Consider the following 16,692-nt stretch of genomic DNA (forward strand, 5'->3'; position numbering starts at 1 on the left):
CTAAAATCCAAGATAATGATGTGGGCAGTAAATTCATTATTAATCTCCTTAGTATGCGCTCTGGTAACCAGCAGACTGGTTTCTAAATTTTGCCTTAGGCACAAAGCAAGCTGGGTGACCTTGGACCAGTCACTCTGTCTCAGCCCTTGATAGGAAGCAATGGCAAACCACTTCAAAATCTTACCAAATAAACTGCAGAAATTAAACTGACTTGAATAAAAAGTAATAAAAGAATCTAACAAAATAAAAAAATAAAAAAATAAAATTTATATTTTTGAATCAGTAACTTGAAAATATATCATTAGCTTATATAATTAAAAGTGATTTCAAACAAAGCATTCCTAGTTTTACCACATTTTTATACCACATTTTTTTCATTTTCCTTGACTTCTCTGGAATTTCTGTTTTGGGAAAAGATCCTTGATCAGAACTCCCACTTATGACTGTATGACTGTAACCTTATTGCTTGTATCCTAACAATTTTTATTGACTATTCCTAGTTTGATTTGATTGCTCATTTTATTCTAAGACTATTATTAAGTGTTGTACCTGATAATTCTTGACTCTTGACAAATGTATCTTTTCTTTTATGTACACCGAGAGCATTTGCACCAAGATAAATTCCTTTTGCGTCCAATCACACTTGGCCAATAAAGAAGCACTGCCAGCTTGTGGGACCAAGAAAGCATGCCATCTATGTCACTGTCCCTGCCCTCTGGAACAACATTTCCCAGAGATACCAATGGCATTCACTCTCCTGGGGTTCCGGAAAGCCTTTAAACCTGGCTGTGTTCCCAGGCCTGGACTTACTGGGTTTAATGTTGTATTTGTGAAGCCTCTCTCACATTTGTTTGGCTTATTGTTCTGTCTGTTGTTTTTAGTCCTGTCTGTTTACCTCTGTTTGTTTTAATTATTTTTTGGATTTTGTAAGCTGTCCAGAGCCTAAAGGAGTGGGAAACTATAACAAATTTGATACACTTTATTTCATTAATTAAATCAAGCTTATGGCACCCAGGAAGTGTGACTTTTCTGGAATGATATCCATCAGGATGGCTGCCGACCTATGACATTTAGGAAGCAACTAAAATGATGGCTGTTTTTCGAGGTTTGGGAGTGAAGGTTGAACTTCTACTGGATAGGGTTTGCTTTGTTATTTGTTGCTTTTGGGACCACTCCTTTCTTCTTCATTTACCTGTGTGATTTGTTTTTCTTACTTTTTAATTGTATTAAAAGAATATTATTGTATTAAAATCGTAATTTTAACTTTCAGAGTCATCGGAAATCAGAATACCTATAAACTGTACAAAGAAATGAATAAAATAATAAATAGGATAAATGAATAAGATAGGATTAGACAAATGAAGGTATCTTTGAAAACTCTTGAAATAAAGTGTGCCACTGATTATTGGGCACCAGCAAAGAGAGGGAAGCTACAGCCCATATCATTAGAAAACAGACCCCTGCAAAGATGAAGCAAATAAATTTAAAATTGATTCATTCCTATAATTAGCAAAATTGTGCTTAAACGATGGATTTACAATGATTGTGACTGTGACTTATTTAATTCACACATTCATTCATTCTATCAGTATCCCGTTATAATCCAATGACACTATGGGAATAGGGAATAGAACTAACTTTTACTGAAGAGGATTCAGCAGAAATAAGGACTTTGCTAGACAAGTAAAAGATATAACCCTAGAACTGAATTACATTATAAATACCCTTACATTATAAATAGCATACTATGCCAAGTCTACTGAAGTGAGGGCGGTTGCCCTAGTTTCATCTAAGTTATGGTTTAATGCTGAGCTCACAAGAAAATATGTGTATTTTAGACTGTAAAACTTTTACATTAAACCAGATCCCAAGAATGCTTTTAAAATGCGGAGTTTCTCTGTATGGTCCTTTGTACTAGAACCTCTGTTGAAAAGATAAAATGCCACGAGGGAAGAGCATAATAACGAAGCATACAGGACAAGGAGAATTAGATATGTGTCTGAAGGGAGCATTTAAAGAAACATTCTCTTCTCCTCTTACAATCTTTAAATACTGTGTGTTATGAGTGCATTAGAAGCAAGAGAAATTCTGATCAGGAGATAATGGCACAAGCAAAGACATACAGCAGATTTGATCTATCTATGCTCAGTTTCCTGCCATCACTTTGCCTGTATAGTGTGCAGTTTGTTTCTTGGATTTAAGCCAATCAATGGAAAGTAATGAAACTCCAAGCTTATATTTATATCAAAATTTGATATATAGCATAGCATATTTTTCTTTCTTTCAAAAGAAACAAAGAGGAAGAGTGGAAAATTTAGATAGCCGTAGGCCTGACTAAAAGCTGAATTAGGGATGGGTTGATACTATGTGGAAAATATGTGTGGGATAGTAGTAGTAATCCCCAAAAAGGAAATGGAAAACTAGGGTGGGGAAAACTTCACAACTATAATAACAAGGTGTTGAGAACAAACAACTTAAACTAAAATGGATGAAGAACAGTTACAGGAACTGGGCATGGCTAGTCTAGTGAAGAGAAAGACCAGGGGAGACATAGCAGTGTTCCAATATTTGAGGAGCTGCCACAAAATGGAAGAGATCAAGCTATTTTCCAAAGCATGAAGACCAGACAAGGAATAATGAAAACTGAACAAGGAGAGATTTAACCTGGAAATAAGGAGAAACTTTTTGACAGTGAGAACCATCAACCAATGGCACAGCTTGCCCTCGGAAGTTGTGGGAGCATCATCACTTGATACTTTCAAGAAGTAATTGGACTGTCATTTGTCAGAAATGGTGTAGGGTCTCCTGCTTGGGCGGTGGGGTGGGGTGGTTGGACTAGATGATCTACAAGGTCCCTTCCAATTCTGATTATCTGTTATCTGGATTGGGGTGTGTTTATGAAAAAAGACTATTAAAAAGAAGCAGAATTTTGCAACAAAATGTTGCAGAGAAGAAGAATTCTGTTTAGTACTTCAACTCCTACTTCCATCCCCCATGCTTTCCTTGCATATAAGTAATTCAGGCCCTTCTACTGATTCATTAATATGTGCACAACTGAACCCAGTTTGATAACAATAGCAATACCACTTAGATTTATATACCACTTCATAGTGCTTTACAGCAGTCTCTAAGAGGTTTACAACATCAGCATATTGCCCGCCCCACACACACACAAAATCTGGGTCCTCATTTTACCGATCTCAGAAGTATGGAAGGCTGAATTGACCTTGAGTCAGTGAAAATCGAATTCTTGGCAGTTGGCAGAATTAGCCTGCAATACTACTGTCTACCCAGTGTGGCACCAGAGCTCTTTGATCAAATATCTATAATATATCACTGAAACCTGTTGAGAGTCTTAAAATAAATGCTAACTCGAAAGACATGAGTTCCCACTGTAACCTAAATCTAATTATTTGTAGTCATTTTCTTAAATTAATTTAGACTATTTCAATGTTCATTGTATTTGCCTGCAAGTTAATAAAGCACAAAGGTTCTGATGCAGTTGGGTGCTTCATTTTGGCCAAGGAAGAAATCTTTGGTGGCTATTTAAGTAACATTTCATCTGATCTAGATTAGCTATGTGTTACAGTCAGACATATGAACTCCATGTGTCTTTATAACTTACCATACAATACAGGACCTTCAGAAATCATTTTCTCAACTTCATCCTTTTTCAGTGCAAATGCAACATTTTTGGGTTTTCATTAGTAGGAGAATTTAAAAAAGAAAATGGAGGAGAAGAAGAAAGGGAGAAGGAGAGGGAGAATTGAATTAAACCAAGAAAATGTCATTATCCTATTTTTATATTAAAATCATTGTTTATTCACCTGGCAGCTCTTATTATGCTCTGAGGATATTTAAAATGGATTGTCAGAGTACAGTAAAACTAGGATATTATATTACAAGAAAATGAGAGCTCTTACTTTTTATTGTTATGTATTTCTTCTTCTTTCTTTTTTATATCTGCTCCACTCAAACATAGAAACCTCTGTTCCTGGTTTTTAGTCTACAAGTACGTTCTTTTTGTGCATGACAGTTGTCATTTCAACTGCCTAATATATTATTATGCTTATTATGCTTATTATTATGCTATATATTATGCTTATTATTATGCTATATATTATGCTTATTATTATGCTATATATTATGCTTTTTGAAAAGCATAAAAACAGTAGGAGAAGGTAAAAGAGCAAAACAGCTTGCCTGTTCTGCTTTAAGGCTGTTTCATATAGTGGAAGCAACACAATCTACCTTGAGGCTTGATTTCCTACTGTGGAGGCCACACACATTCCACTTCATAAAGTGTTAGGGTGGGGCTTCACCTCAAAGAAAGTGGTTCCCTTAGGAAAAAGAATATAAAGTAGGTTGATTAAATTAAATGGAGGCATGCATTAATCTCCAGCTTTGCAATTTTAGTAAGGAGCTATCCTTCCAAAGAATGATCCAACGTTATGGGGAAAATTGAAAACTTTTCATTCCCTTCCTCCTTAACTATCCAGTATTTAATTCCCTTCTCCCTTAACTATCCATAAGAAAGTGGTTCCCTTAGGAAAAAGAATATAAAATAGGTTGATTAAGTTAAATAGAGGCATGCATTAAGCTCCAGCAATGCAATTTTAGTTAGGAGCTATCCTTCCAAAGAATGATCCAATGTTATGGGAAAAATTGAAAACTTTTTATTCCCTTCCCCCTTAACTATCCAATAGAATGACATATTAATCTTTCATAATGTTAAAGCTGGCATAACATTGAAACCTCAGAAAAATCAGAAACTTGTTGCCATCTTTAACATTTCTAGTTCCTTCTTTGAAGTTTAACATATTTCCACCATATGACAAACATTTTATTTCTCCTCAGTCTAAAGACCAAGATGGCTTTAATTTTTATTTAAAACATGTTCCATTTCTTTTAAATTGGCTTTTTAGTAGAAGTTTGCAATAGATTGTATGTAAAGCATTAATCAGAGATGGGTTCCGGTTCAGGGATTTCTCATCTATCCCTGAATTATATATTATATGTTATATATTATATAAAAAATGAGAGAAAGAAAGGGAGAGAGGGGAGAGACAGGGGAGGGAGAGGAGGGGGAGGGAGAGAGGGGGGAGGGAGGGAGGGAGGGAGAGAGAGAGGGAGGAAGGGAGAGAGAGAGTTGATTCTCTTTTCAGTATACGAACAATGTAAATTCTTGTGTAGATGGTTGGTTGAATGTAAAAGATGTACAGGCAGAAAAGAGGTTGTCCAGAAAAACTAATACTTCCAAGTTCAGGCATGGATCCTTGTCAGAATAGAATAGAATAGAATAGAATAGAATAGAATAGAATAGAATAGAATAGAATAGAATAGAATAGAATAGAATTCTTTATTGGCCAAGTGTGATTGGACTCACAGGGAATTTGTCTTGGTACAAATACCCTCAGTGTACATAAAAGAAAAAATACATTCATCAAGAATCATAAGGTACAACACTTAATAAGAAGAAATGCCCTCTATTAATGATAAGGTCATGTAAAACCCTGTCTTTTTGACACAATTAACTTAATTAGTAAGATTCTTCTGTGTTTTGCTTTCCTGATACGAATGTTCCAGAAAAAAGAACTTCAGTGACAGGGGCTGACTATATGCTGTTACAGCCTCTCAGGGATGGAAAATACTTTTAGTCTGTCCTTCATAGGATAGAAATATGGAATCCTTTCTTTTAAACAAGCCTCTTTATCTTGTGGATAGTTATACCCATCTTTTGGTTTCTCTGTATCCTTGTTTTCTTTTGCCTGATGGATTTCAATTAGAAATTAGAGAAATGGAAGAAATTAGGTCCTGATATACAGGTTGCTGACTCCTAATACAGGGTGTTTTTTTGTTTTTGTTTTTTGAAGTAATGTGGACAACAGAAGAGATATTGGAAGATGCAGTTGAGCAGAATTTGGAAGGCTTCCAGTTCCTCATCTATATCTTAGGTCTGATTTGAAACCATGTAGTAATTTTCCCCTAGTATAAGCATGTCTAAACAAGCAGTTCTTGGAATCTTACATAGCCAGAGTAAGGATTATTGATTGAATAAAATGCATTTATTTTGTAAATCCATGAATTGAAAAATAAAATTGGATTTTTGTGTAAGGATAGTTGGTTACAAAATGGTTAAAATAAAGCAGAATTTCAGCCTGCTTATTTTAGGTCATGTTCACTAAGACGGTATGTTTAGACTCTAAGGAAGAAGGAAGGAAGGAAGGAAGGAAGGAAGGAAGGAAGGAAGGAAGGAAGGAAGGAAATAAAAGATGAAATAGGAAGATCTGAGCCACTGCTTAACTCTATTTTCAATTGACTGTCCCTTAAAATAGATTACACCTATGCAGAAAGCACATTCCAAAAGTTTCCTATAAAATAAAATATTTTTACCCTGTGTGTCAATGGCTATTTTCCAAGCTATAATATCATAAGTAGTCCATCTAAGGAAGACGTTCAGGTTACTTGGAAAGACACCTTTCCACAATGACAAGATAAACGATGCCTCCTGGTTAATTCTTTTTTTATAAAAATGACATTTTTTTAAAAAAAATAGTTCTCTGAATTTCCAAAGGCTATCTAAAACTGGGCCTTCTCGTTACTTTTATTAAGCAAATTACTATAGTGACACCATAACTGTGTAAGTTAAAAGGAATGTTGCAAGATTGTGTTACATCTCTTTGAAAAAAAAACTTTCAATGATAAATGACACGTCCTATTCTGTATCCTGTACAGATGCAGATAGATAACTCAACAAAACATCCATAACAAAGTACTTTTATTGGTTCATCAGGTATCCTCATAACTCACTTTTATGATGAAGTTCTTCTTTAATGACCAATCCTTTGTATATCTGTTTTGTAGGTAAAAAGATGATTTATCTTCTATCCTTTTTCCTTCATGTTGTAGCGATAGAAGTAGAAGAGTTACCACGAGTCCATGAGTTCAGGCAAGAATGAGGAAAACTTCCCCCAACCCCTCGAGGGTCAATTTAGTGACCAATCAGGATTACAGATGTGGTCACGTGATATGGACTACATTTCCCAGGATACCTTAATTACATTTACCATGATGCATTCCCTTAAGGTGACAGCTCACAATTGCTACCTAACTATCCAATTACCATACACTGGCTGGACAGCACACTCCCCATCTGGAATTGTAAATTCCACTATTAAAAGAAGAAAAAAAATTAACTATAAACTAAGATAAGCAGTAGACAGTAATACTAACTGAATAGCAGATAACTATATAACTAAGATAAACAGTTAGCTAGATAAGTAAGAAAAACAGTAGCCATAAAGCATCAAACAAAGCAAAGCATGGAAAGCTTAAGGTTCAATCTTCAAGTTCGGCCTCTAGGTGCAAGTCTGCTGGTCACCTCTGGTGGCCTTTTAGGGTTGACAGGAAAGCTTGGTGCCAATCGTGAAAGTCTAGAGGTTACTTCTGGTGGACTTTTAAGGTTGGAACAGGACTCTTGCTTCCACTGTGTCAAAGGGCATCGGGAAGCTGTTGGAAAGCTGTGGAGGCATATGCCCGTGTAGAGCGTCTTAGTAGATGTCTGGTGGTTGTTGGCATCCATTTAGGGTGTCCTAGCAAAAGTGTAGTGATCACTGGTGGCCTTTTAGGCTGGAATATGATTCTTCTGTTTTTGATGGTGCTAAAGGGCATCAGAAAGTTGGAATGGGTGGTGCTAAAGCATTTGCCTGGATTGGAGCCTACATCCGATCATCACTGACAATTCCTAAGATCCCCCATCCTAGTGGAGATTTGATGGCCACTGGGCCATCTACAGGGCCACTGACTGACTCGGAGAAGAGAAAGGCACATGGGGCATTATTTCCCAGCAAGAATAGGATCTCAGCCACCGTATCTAGAGTGGGAAAGTGATGAGCCAGGTGCTGTAGGTGAGGCATGCTACTTATGATCTCAGGTGTTGCAATCTGACTGCGGTTGTTCGGTACCCCATCTCATTCAAATACAGGCAGTAGTGGGAATTGGGAACTTCCATCCAATGACTCGATGCAGAATCCAGTAGCTCTCCTCCCTGCTGTGCTTCTTGGTCCATGGCACGTTGATACAGTGAAGGGAAATTCGTCCTTCGCACCTCAAAAAGGTCGAAGAATGCAGGTCTGGCCAGGGTGCAGGTGCTTTGAGTGTCTATCCGCACATACATTTTCATGGCATCTTCAGGGCATCCTTCAGGGTACACTTTGGTTAAACAGATGGGAAGACACGAACGAGAGCATGGTGAGTCGGTGCACAGTGCTGTGCAGTTGACACTCATCCTTGGTTTTGGTTGCAGTTTGTCAGTCTACCGAGGAGCCCTGCATGCTTCTGTGTTACGTTGAGGCTCCTTGTCCGAAGGAGGGTTACAAGATATCTGCAGAGGCGGCTAGGGGACAACTCACAATTGCTACCTAACTATCCAGTTCCCATACACTGACTGGACAGCACATGTCCCATCAGTTATTTAAATGTTTTTAAATTAAGGGTTTTTTAAAACTAAAAATATGTACTGTGAATATGATTCCTCAAGAATTGCAAACCTTATCACTGATCTGGAGAGAAGAATTTGATGACTCAGGTCTAGTTAGTCCAAGTCATATCCAACTCATTCACTCCCATTTTCTGAGTTATCAAATTAATGAACCCTGCTGGACACTCTTCACTTCAGTGGGCTGACTTTAAGCAAATCACAGTTGCCCTGACCTCCTACAGTGCAACAACAGCTTGTGTTGGTATTGGTATCTGCATTATTCAAAGGCTGATGAATGGTTTTCCTAATCTTCACTAGGTCTACTCTAATTGATCTGTTGAACATGAAGAAAGGCTGCAAAAGTTGGTGTTACCTAATTACCCTCCAAGTGAACTCAGTCACTGGATTTCCAAGAAACAAGAACAACAAAACTAAAGAACTAAGAGTCTAGAGGAAAGAAATACAGCATTAATTTGAATGAATATCTCTCAGAGTCCTGTCAAAGAACTATTAAGGAAAAAAGATGTGACAAAGCAAAGAAATATCTTATTGTCATAGGATAGAGACTTCCATGCAGTGTTAAAGTCTTTTTGTCCCCTAGTTCCCGGTCAGGTTACTACTGATTCTCTATGGAAAATTTGTTCCATTCTTAATTATTTCCATTCATACGTCCTCTTTTGTTTGGTCATGACACTTTGGGCAACTTATCCAGATATTAAGAATATAGATAACCTAGGTTGCCTGAAATGATAGGAAATATCTCCTATTTAACCTATTGCTGCTGATTAAATTCATCTGAATGCAGTCTTTATAAACAATGTAGTCAATGATTTATTATACTCATTTAGGAAAGGGTGAGTACTTGATCTAATTCTAGGGAAGGTTTCTGGTGTTCATATGTTGCCTCCTGCTTTCTTCATTGCAAGATGTGAACCCATTTTAATTCAGTGGACCAAATAAACACACACACACACACACACACACACACACACATTATCCACAGAGATTCCACCATGTCATAGCATGTTTATACCATGATTAAGTGCAACCAGGTTAAATTGACAGGGTAGATATCAAGAGGAGATTTTAAAAAAACAGTTGGATTTTTATGAAAATAGATAATGTCATTTAGTCTTGAAAACATAACAAAGTAATTTTCCCGCACATCCTTTGCCTAGCTTAATTAAAGCAGAATTACTTTGAATCTGCTCAAGTTCTTGTTAAAAAATATCTTCTATAATAGATCTATTTCCTCCCTTAATTGTCTTTCTGCTCCTTCTATAATCCTGTGGTCTATTAGGCATGCTATCACAGTAGGAGGAAGAGTTTTGACTTTTTTTAAAAAAAACTCTCCATACAAAATTTATGCACTTACTAGATGTGAAGAAAGAGTTAGATACTCAAAATCTCTTTGTCGCTGCCTAGTAGTCTTCTGAATTTTCTGCAGCCCAGATATGGTATGGTAATAATAATATGTTTCTATCTACTGATAACCTTGTGTCTTTACAGATACAATTTATTTACTTCTAGGGATACCCAACAACAAATCAGCTTTTTTACCTCCTCCCCATGTTACAATCACTCAACATCACTCTGTTCACAGTCATGTCTACTCAAGATATAAGATTCTCGATTTTCTTTCCTTGGATGGCACATCACAAACCAAGAAGAGAAAAGGTAGTCCCACATAGTTGTTTACTGATTCTGTCTTCTAGACAACTATTAAAGTAAAGGAGACACATTCTCTTTACTATTTAATTTGCCCAAATCTTCTACAGCCCATCCTCTTGTTAGCCAATCAAAATCTTCTATAATCTATTGAATAAGAAATGTATAAGGGGAAAAGAGGATTTTTTTGGACTTCTCATTCTCCAAACAATGCATAGTTTATTTCTAAATTATATTTTTTTTTAACATGAGCATGAACACAAGTGAAGTTTGATAGCTTTTTAATGTGATTCTGAGATGTTTTTCCTATTTTAAACCAAAGCAAATTGTTCCAGCATAAAATAGTTGCACTGACCTCTGTGAATATTGTCTCTTCAGTTTCTGTCTGAACAAACCAAGCCTCAGCCTTGAGATTAGATGTGTTAATTCAGCAGGCTAGCAGCCATGCATGCAAAACTTTAGGAAATTTGAGGACAGGTCCTTGAAGCCAGAAAAACATCTTTTCTTAGAAGTGATCTCTTTTGGCAATAATTTGTCTCCCACAAACTTTGCTTGATTTCTCTGAAAACAACTATAATAACAGGGGCAGAAAAATGGAGCAGCGAAATTTAGAGGAAATGGCTGTACATATTCTTATTTTTTCCACATTAATTTGCTTTGCAATTAGAATCAGAATTTGTATTGCTGGGTATCAGAGACACTGACCTAGGTCAAGACTGTATTATCTAACTGCATCTTGCAATAGTGCTGACTTGACTGTAAACTAAATAGTTCAATGTACTTGTTTTATTAAACAATATAACATGGCACAGCTTTAAAAAAATTGAACTTAGATGTCTTTGGGAAACCAAAATAAACTTTGTTGTAGGATGCTGTAAACAAATGATGCTACTTGGATTACCACCAAAGCTCACTAATTTTCTACACTCTGTGGTGTTGGTCTGTCTCATACAAGGGAGAATGTTGGCCACATTTCATGGGAGAAATGCCTTTTATAGACTAACATAAGTAAAACAGAAAGTTTATAGCAGGAAATGTCCACAATTGTTTCAAGGTCATTTTTCAAAGAAGAAAAGCAAAAATAAATATATAAATAAAATAAAAAGGAAGAATCCCGAAGTGGAGGCTGTATCTTTAAATCTAATGTTTGTGTGCTTTGATGTGAATAGAACAGAACAGAACAAGATCTGGAAGGGACCTCAGAGGTCCTATTCCAACTCCTGTTCAAAGAAGAGACTCTATATCAGGGCTGTCAAACTCCTGGCCCATGGGCCAGATGCGTCACAGGCTGGCCACACCCATACCCAGTTTAGCAAAGTGGGGGAAACTCCTGATACATCACATGATGCAGCTGTGACAACAGCCCTGTTCTATACCATTTCAGATAAATGGCTGCTCAGTCTCTTAAAACATCCAGTGATGAAGCACTTCTGAAGGCAAACTATTCCAGTCGTCAGTTGATCTTACAATAAGGAAGTTTCTCATTAATTCCAGATTGCTTCTCTCCATGATTAGGTTCATTGTTTCTTGTCCTGCCCTCTGGTGCTTTGGAAAAATAATAATAAGTGCCCCTTTTCTATGTGGCAGCCCCTCAAATATTGAAATACTGCTCTGATGTCACCCCAGTCCTTCTTTTCTCTAGACTAGCCATATTCAGTTCTTGCAACCATTCTTCATATGTTTTAATTTCCAGGCCTTTAATCATCTTAGTTGCTAATATACATATAATATATGGGAATATTTTTTGGTTTCTCAGGACTACCATTTTAATTCTTCAATCACACATATTTTGAATGAATAAGATTCATATGGTCAATTGTTATTGGCATCAATGTTTATTTTTTTATGAAAAGGGGAAGTGATTGATTGGAAGATAGATAGATAGATTTTTTCATAGATTTTTTTAGAAGCACCGCCAACTGAACTAAATCTTTTGCCCCTCTCTGAAATACCTTATGAATAAAAATAGGGATAGGAAAAAGAATTCTGCACCTGGAAACATAACATTTGAGTAAAGCACATTATTTTTTGAAAATGAATTATGGCTGCACACACAACCTATATAATCAGATGTACTATTTTGACTACAAGGAGGAACAATTGGGTGTGTTACGTGCAAGACCCAAGGCTATCTGAAAATAACTGGTTTCTAGGCAGTTTGATATTAACCCCATGTAATTATGCATATCCTTTGTAGATTTCAGTTAGTTTAATGCACATTTTAAAAACAAATTATCTTATACATGCCTTGTTTCAGCAGACATAAATTTAAGCTTGCCCCGAGTTTTGCATGTTCTACCTGTTATACTGCCCATACCAAAACTTCTAATTTATTTATTTATTTATTTTATTTATTTGCCAATTGCTTACAAGATAATAGATATAAGTATAAACATGAGTAAGAATACAGGAAATAGGTACGAATAAATGGGACAATAGGACAGGGACGGTAGGCAAGATAATGCACTTATGTACACCCCTTACAGACCTCTTAGGAATGGGGTGAGGTTAATAGTAACATTCAATTTTAGTAAGAAGCCATGTGCAGCAAGATATAAGAGTTAAGGAAGCCCTTAAGTTTTATTTGGCTATCAAACAAAAAGGTAATCCTTGACTTACATCCACAATGAAGCACAAAATTTCTGTTGCTAAGTGAGACAATTATTAAGTGAGTTTGGCCTCAGTTTACAACCTTCCTTGCCAGAGTTGTTAAGTGAATCATAGCAGTTGTTAATAACATGGCTGTTAAGTGAATCTGACTTCCCCATTGACTTTCCTTGTCAGAAAGCCACAAAAGGTGACCACATCACAACATAAATATGAGTCAGTTGAGTCAGCTCCAAACATCTGAATTTTGATCAAATGACCATAGGGATGCTTTAACAGTCATAAGTATGGAAAACAGTCATAAGTCACTTTTTTCAGTGCCATTGTAACTTTGAACGGTCATTAAGTGAACTGTTATAAGTTGAAGGCTACCTGTACTTGAAAAACCCAACCATACTTTACCCATGTTGAGTGTTAATATGCTATTACTAGATCTTTTCAAAATCCTTCTTAAGATTCTTTATTTTGCACCTGAACATAACTGAAAGAAGTCTTTTTTAAAATCTTTCATGTAAAGGACCATTAAAAATAAAGGCATATGGCCATTCTAAGTAATAGTGAAAGAATAAACTCAACTCCCATTTCCATTTCACTTCCAAGATTAGTGCATTGCTTTTGAGCTTCTTAGGGTTTTGTATAAGGATAAATATCATTCCGTTGTGCTTGTAATATGTGAAAATGATAGTGGTAAGAAAGCAAAAGGAACCATTAAATCTTAAATCTATCTTTTCCCTACCTTTTGCATTCACCATTCTTCAGATGAATTTGTACATTAACAAGAATAATAATGAAAATAACTTTGCATTATTTATTAACCAAAGCTGTCTTTACAAGTCTTCATTTTTTTATCACTATGTGCTGAATGAATGCATTTAAAGTGTAGTAGACATTTGTGCATCTTAGTTTAGAAAAAAGCTTTTAACTTTATGTGAAATTGCTAGTGCCCCTGGAAACTAGTTGATTCTTGTTCTGAAGTAGGAGATTTAAGACCTGAAAGGATGATGTAATGTTTACCAAAAAGGCAGGTCCGCAAAGAATCTTTCAGGCAGCAGTAAGTCAGAAAATAGATTTGACCTAGTGCAAGATCTGTAGAAACATTACAAAATACTGCACAAATAATTAATTTTAAAATAAGTGTTTTGACCTTCAAAACTTATAACTCTCTATTACAGCTAATATGGACATTTCAGAAGGTACCCTGGATTATAAACCAGTATTACTCTAATCGTTAAGACTGTGAGCTAGCATATAGATCGGGGTGTCAAACTCTCATTGTCACATTGTCATCATGTGACGTATTGCGACTTTTTTCTCCTTTGATAAACCAGGGCTGGGCATGGCCAGTGCCTGCGAGTTTGACACCCCTTATACAGATAAATCAAGTTTATATTTACCTTTATTGAATGACTATGGCCATCACTATCACTCAGTCCAACATATATCACAAAACTGTTGTTGGAAAGATTGAAGGAGGGAATCGTATGTAGTAGATGGTGTCATTCAAATTATAACAGCTCCCCAATTATAATTCAGTATTTGAACTGAGTGATGTGAGGCTAACATGTATAATACATATTAGTATATGGATGCCTGCATCAATTTAATGTTGCATTGGTTTTTAATCACTGAAATTGTCTACTTTGTGTGTGTATTGTGTTAATTACATTTCATCTTTCTTTCAGGAGCTGGTGGTACTGTCACTATGTACTATTCACTCTTTCAATCTTTCCCACAATAGCTTTGTGGTATATGTTGCACTGAATAATAGTGATGGCCAAAATTATTCAATGAAGGTAGACTTAAACTTGATCTATATGCTAGCTCTTGTTCTGTGTGATTATTTCACTCAAAGTCAGATTTTGAAACCATATTTTTTCACATTCCTGAAATTCCTGAGTTTCATTATACTAAATAACTTTCATCGGGAAAACATTGCAAAGCTATTATCAGTGGAGAGAAAGGATGGAAGCAAGAGCTAGAATGTCATTTTTCTGACTATACCAAAAAACAACGATTCCTCTTTTCAAGAAACACAACTGATATTGTAATCACAATTTGATAAGCACTTTCCCCTTGACATTTCTGCAAGTTTCTTTGTTATCTTGCATTTAAGTGGCTATACAAGAACATCTTTTCTTTCCAATTTATCATTACGGGCTTAAAAACCAGATCTGCTTTAACTTGCCTTTGACAAAAATATACATTCTACCATTTATTTTCATGTTATGCTTCCTATGTTTCTAAAGTTGCGCTCTGCGTGTTTCCAAATATATCAATTTTTTTCCTTTCTTGTCTCTGGGCAATCAGCAGTAGGAATAGATAGGGAGTTTGCTAAAACCTCTTTTTTACTCAAACTACTCAAAGATTGAATGGTGATGTGGTAGGATCAAAATAGCTTTATTTCATATATATTTAACATACTGATAATGATTAAAAATAAGTACATCATAAATATAATGTAAACTGTGCAAGATAAGACAGAAGTTCTTCTGACAGATCTGGAGAGATGATAAGGGTGTGTGTGGAGAATCCATTTACTAGTAATTTCTGGTATGCAATACTCCGCCACAATAGTCTTCATTATTCTATTGTCTCCTGTTATAATATAATCTCTGGTCTAACATTTTCCTAAAAAAAATTTAAAATAAGAAATAAAATATATAGTAAATCTGAAGATTGATGGTTATAAATCTGAAGATTAAAGATTATATTTAATTTTTTAAAAGCCAAGAGATTTCTTTCATGTTCGTTAAACTTTAAAATATGCTGCAGGGAGAGAAAGAAGCCAACGCGCAAATAATTTACAACAGATATTAGGATTTTAAAAGTTACTGAAAATGGAAATGTCCTTTGACCACTCCCATCTATTTAAAATAGTACAATTCTCCCATGGTCCCTCTATAGATTTAGTTTGATTTTTTTTGAGAGAGAGAAAGAAGAGAGAAAACTAGAGTTTCACATATCATTAATGCCATCTCCTTTTGGATAGCCTCCCAGGAAATTCACAACAGAATTCATTTACATTTCTGCTTTCCTTATCTTAGAAGTTGTAGCAGCATCGAGGCTGTTCTAAATGCTGATCCATGGTACTTACTGGGGTAGAGAATTGTGCCTCCTTCATCTGTGCTATGTAGCAACCTGGGCAAAGAAGCACTAATGTTTCAATTCAGAAAGGAGATGATCAGTTTTCTCAAATGAACAGATAGTGTTTCTTAACTTTGGCTAATTTAAGATTGATGGCTTTTAACTCCCAAAGTTTCTAGGGTATTCTGGGAGTTGCTGACAGTGAGGACAATTAACCAATGGAACAGCTTGCCATCAGAAGTTGTGGGTGCTTTGTCACTGGAGGTTTTTAAGAAGAGACTGAACAATCACGTGTCTGAAATGGTGTAGGATCTCCTGCTTGAGCAATGGTCTGGACCAGAAGACCTCCAAAGTCCCTTCCAAGCTCTATTCAAACTGAATGATTGATTGAGCTAAGATCCACACTTTTCAAAGTTGCCAAGGTTGAAAAACATAGCTGTCTATTCCTCATGTAGGCATTGGGATGTAATAATGAGTCAAAGCTGGATAATGCCTATTACCTAGGTGAGCCTAGGGTGCCATCAATTTAGGGACCCTCCAAAACCGTGGATTTTGATAATTATTATTATTATTCTCTAACTGAGATGATCCTTGCTAAAGATTCTGGAAATTAACCCTTACTTGAGCATAGAAATCAGCTATATAATGTGCAAATCTTTTCAGTTCAATGAACTGATCGCTTATTTTATTTTTTCTTTCCAGCCCATAACTCAAATATTGACACTTTTCAGTATTATATCCAGATCTCAAAACAAACTGGGGATTTTCTCTTCCTATTGAAGTATAGCCTAGGAGAAAACATTTGTACAAGTGTTTGTCCCCTTCATAATTAAACATTACATATTTACATTTTC

At 35.8% G+C, this 16,692-nt stretch overlaps 1 long non-coding RNA gene across 2 annotated transcripts in view; it reads right to left on the bottom strand.

Annotated features, from left to right (window-relative positions):
• LOC148125797 (uncharacterized) overlaps positions 1-16,428 on the bottom strand; it is a 35,088-nt gene extending 18,660 nt beyond the window's left edge. The window contains exons 1-4 of one of the 2 annotated variants that reach the window (XR_015743474.1): positions 15,849-16,428; positions 15,293-15,382; positions 10,503-10,718; positions 6,811-6,896 (exon numbers count right to left, since the gene is read on the bottom strand). This is a non-coding gene — a long non-coding RNA (uncharacterized LOC148125797). The remainder of the gene's footprint in view (positions 1-6,810; positions 6,897-10,502; positions 10,719-15,292; positions 15,383-15,848) is intronic. The other variant, XR_015743475.1, reaches the window with a different exon arrangement.
• Positions 16,429-16,692: the final 264 nt, after the last annotated feature.

Source organism: Pseudonaja textilis, chromosome 4, assembly GCF_049901715.1.
Source record: "Pseudonaja textilis isolate UNSWEBS1 chromosome 4, rPseTex1.2, whole genome shotgun sequence".
Taxonomy (NCBI): domain Eukaryota; kingdom Metazoa; phylum Chordata; class Lepidosauria; order Squamata; family Elapidae; genus Pseudonaja; species Pseudonaja textilis.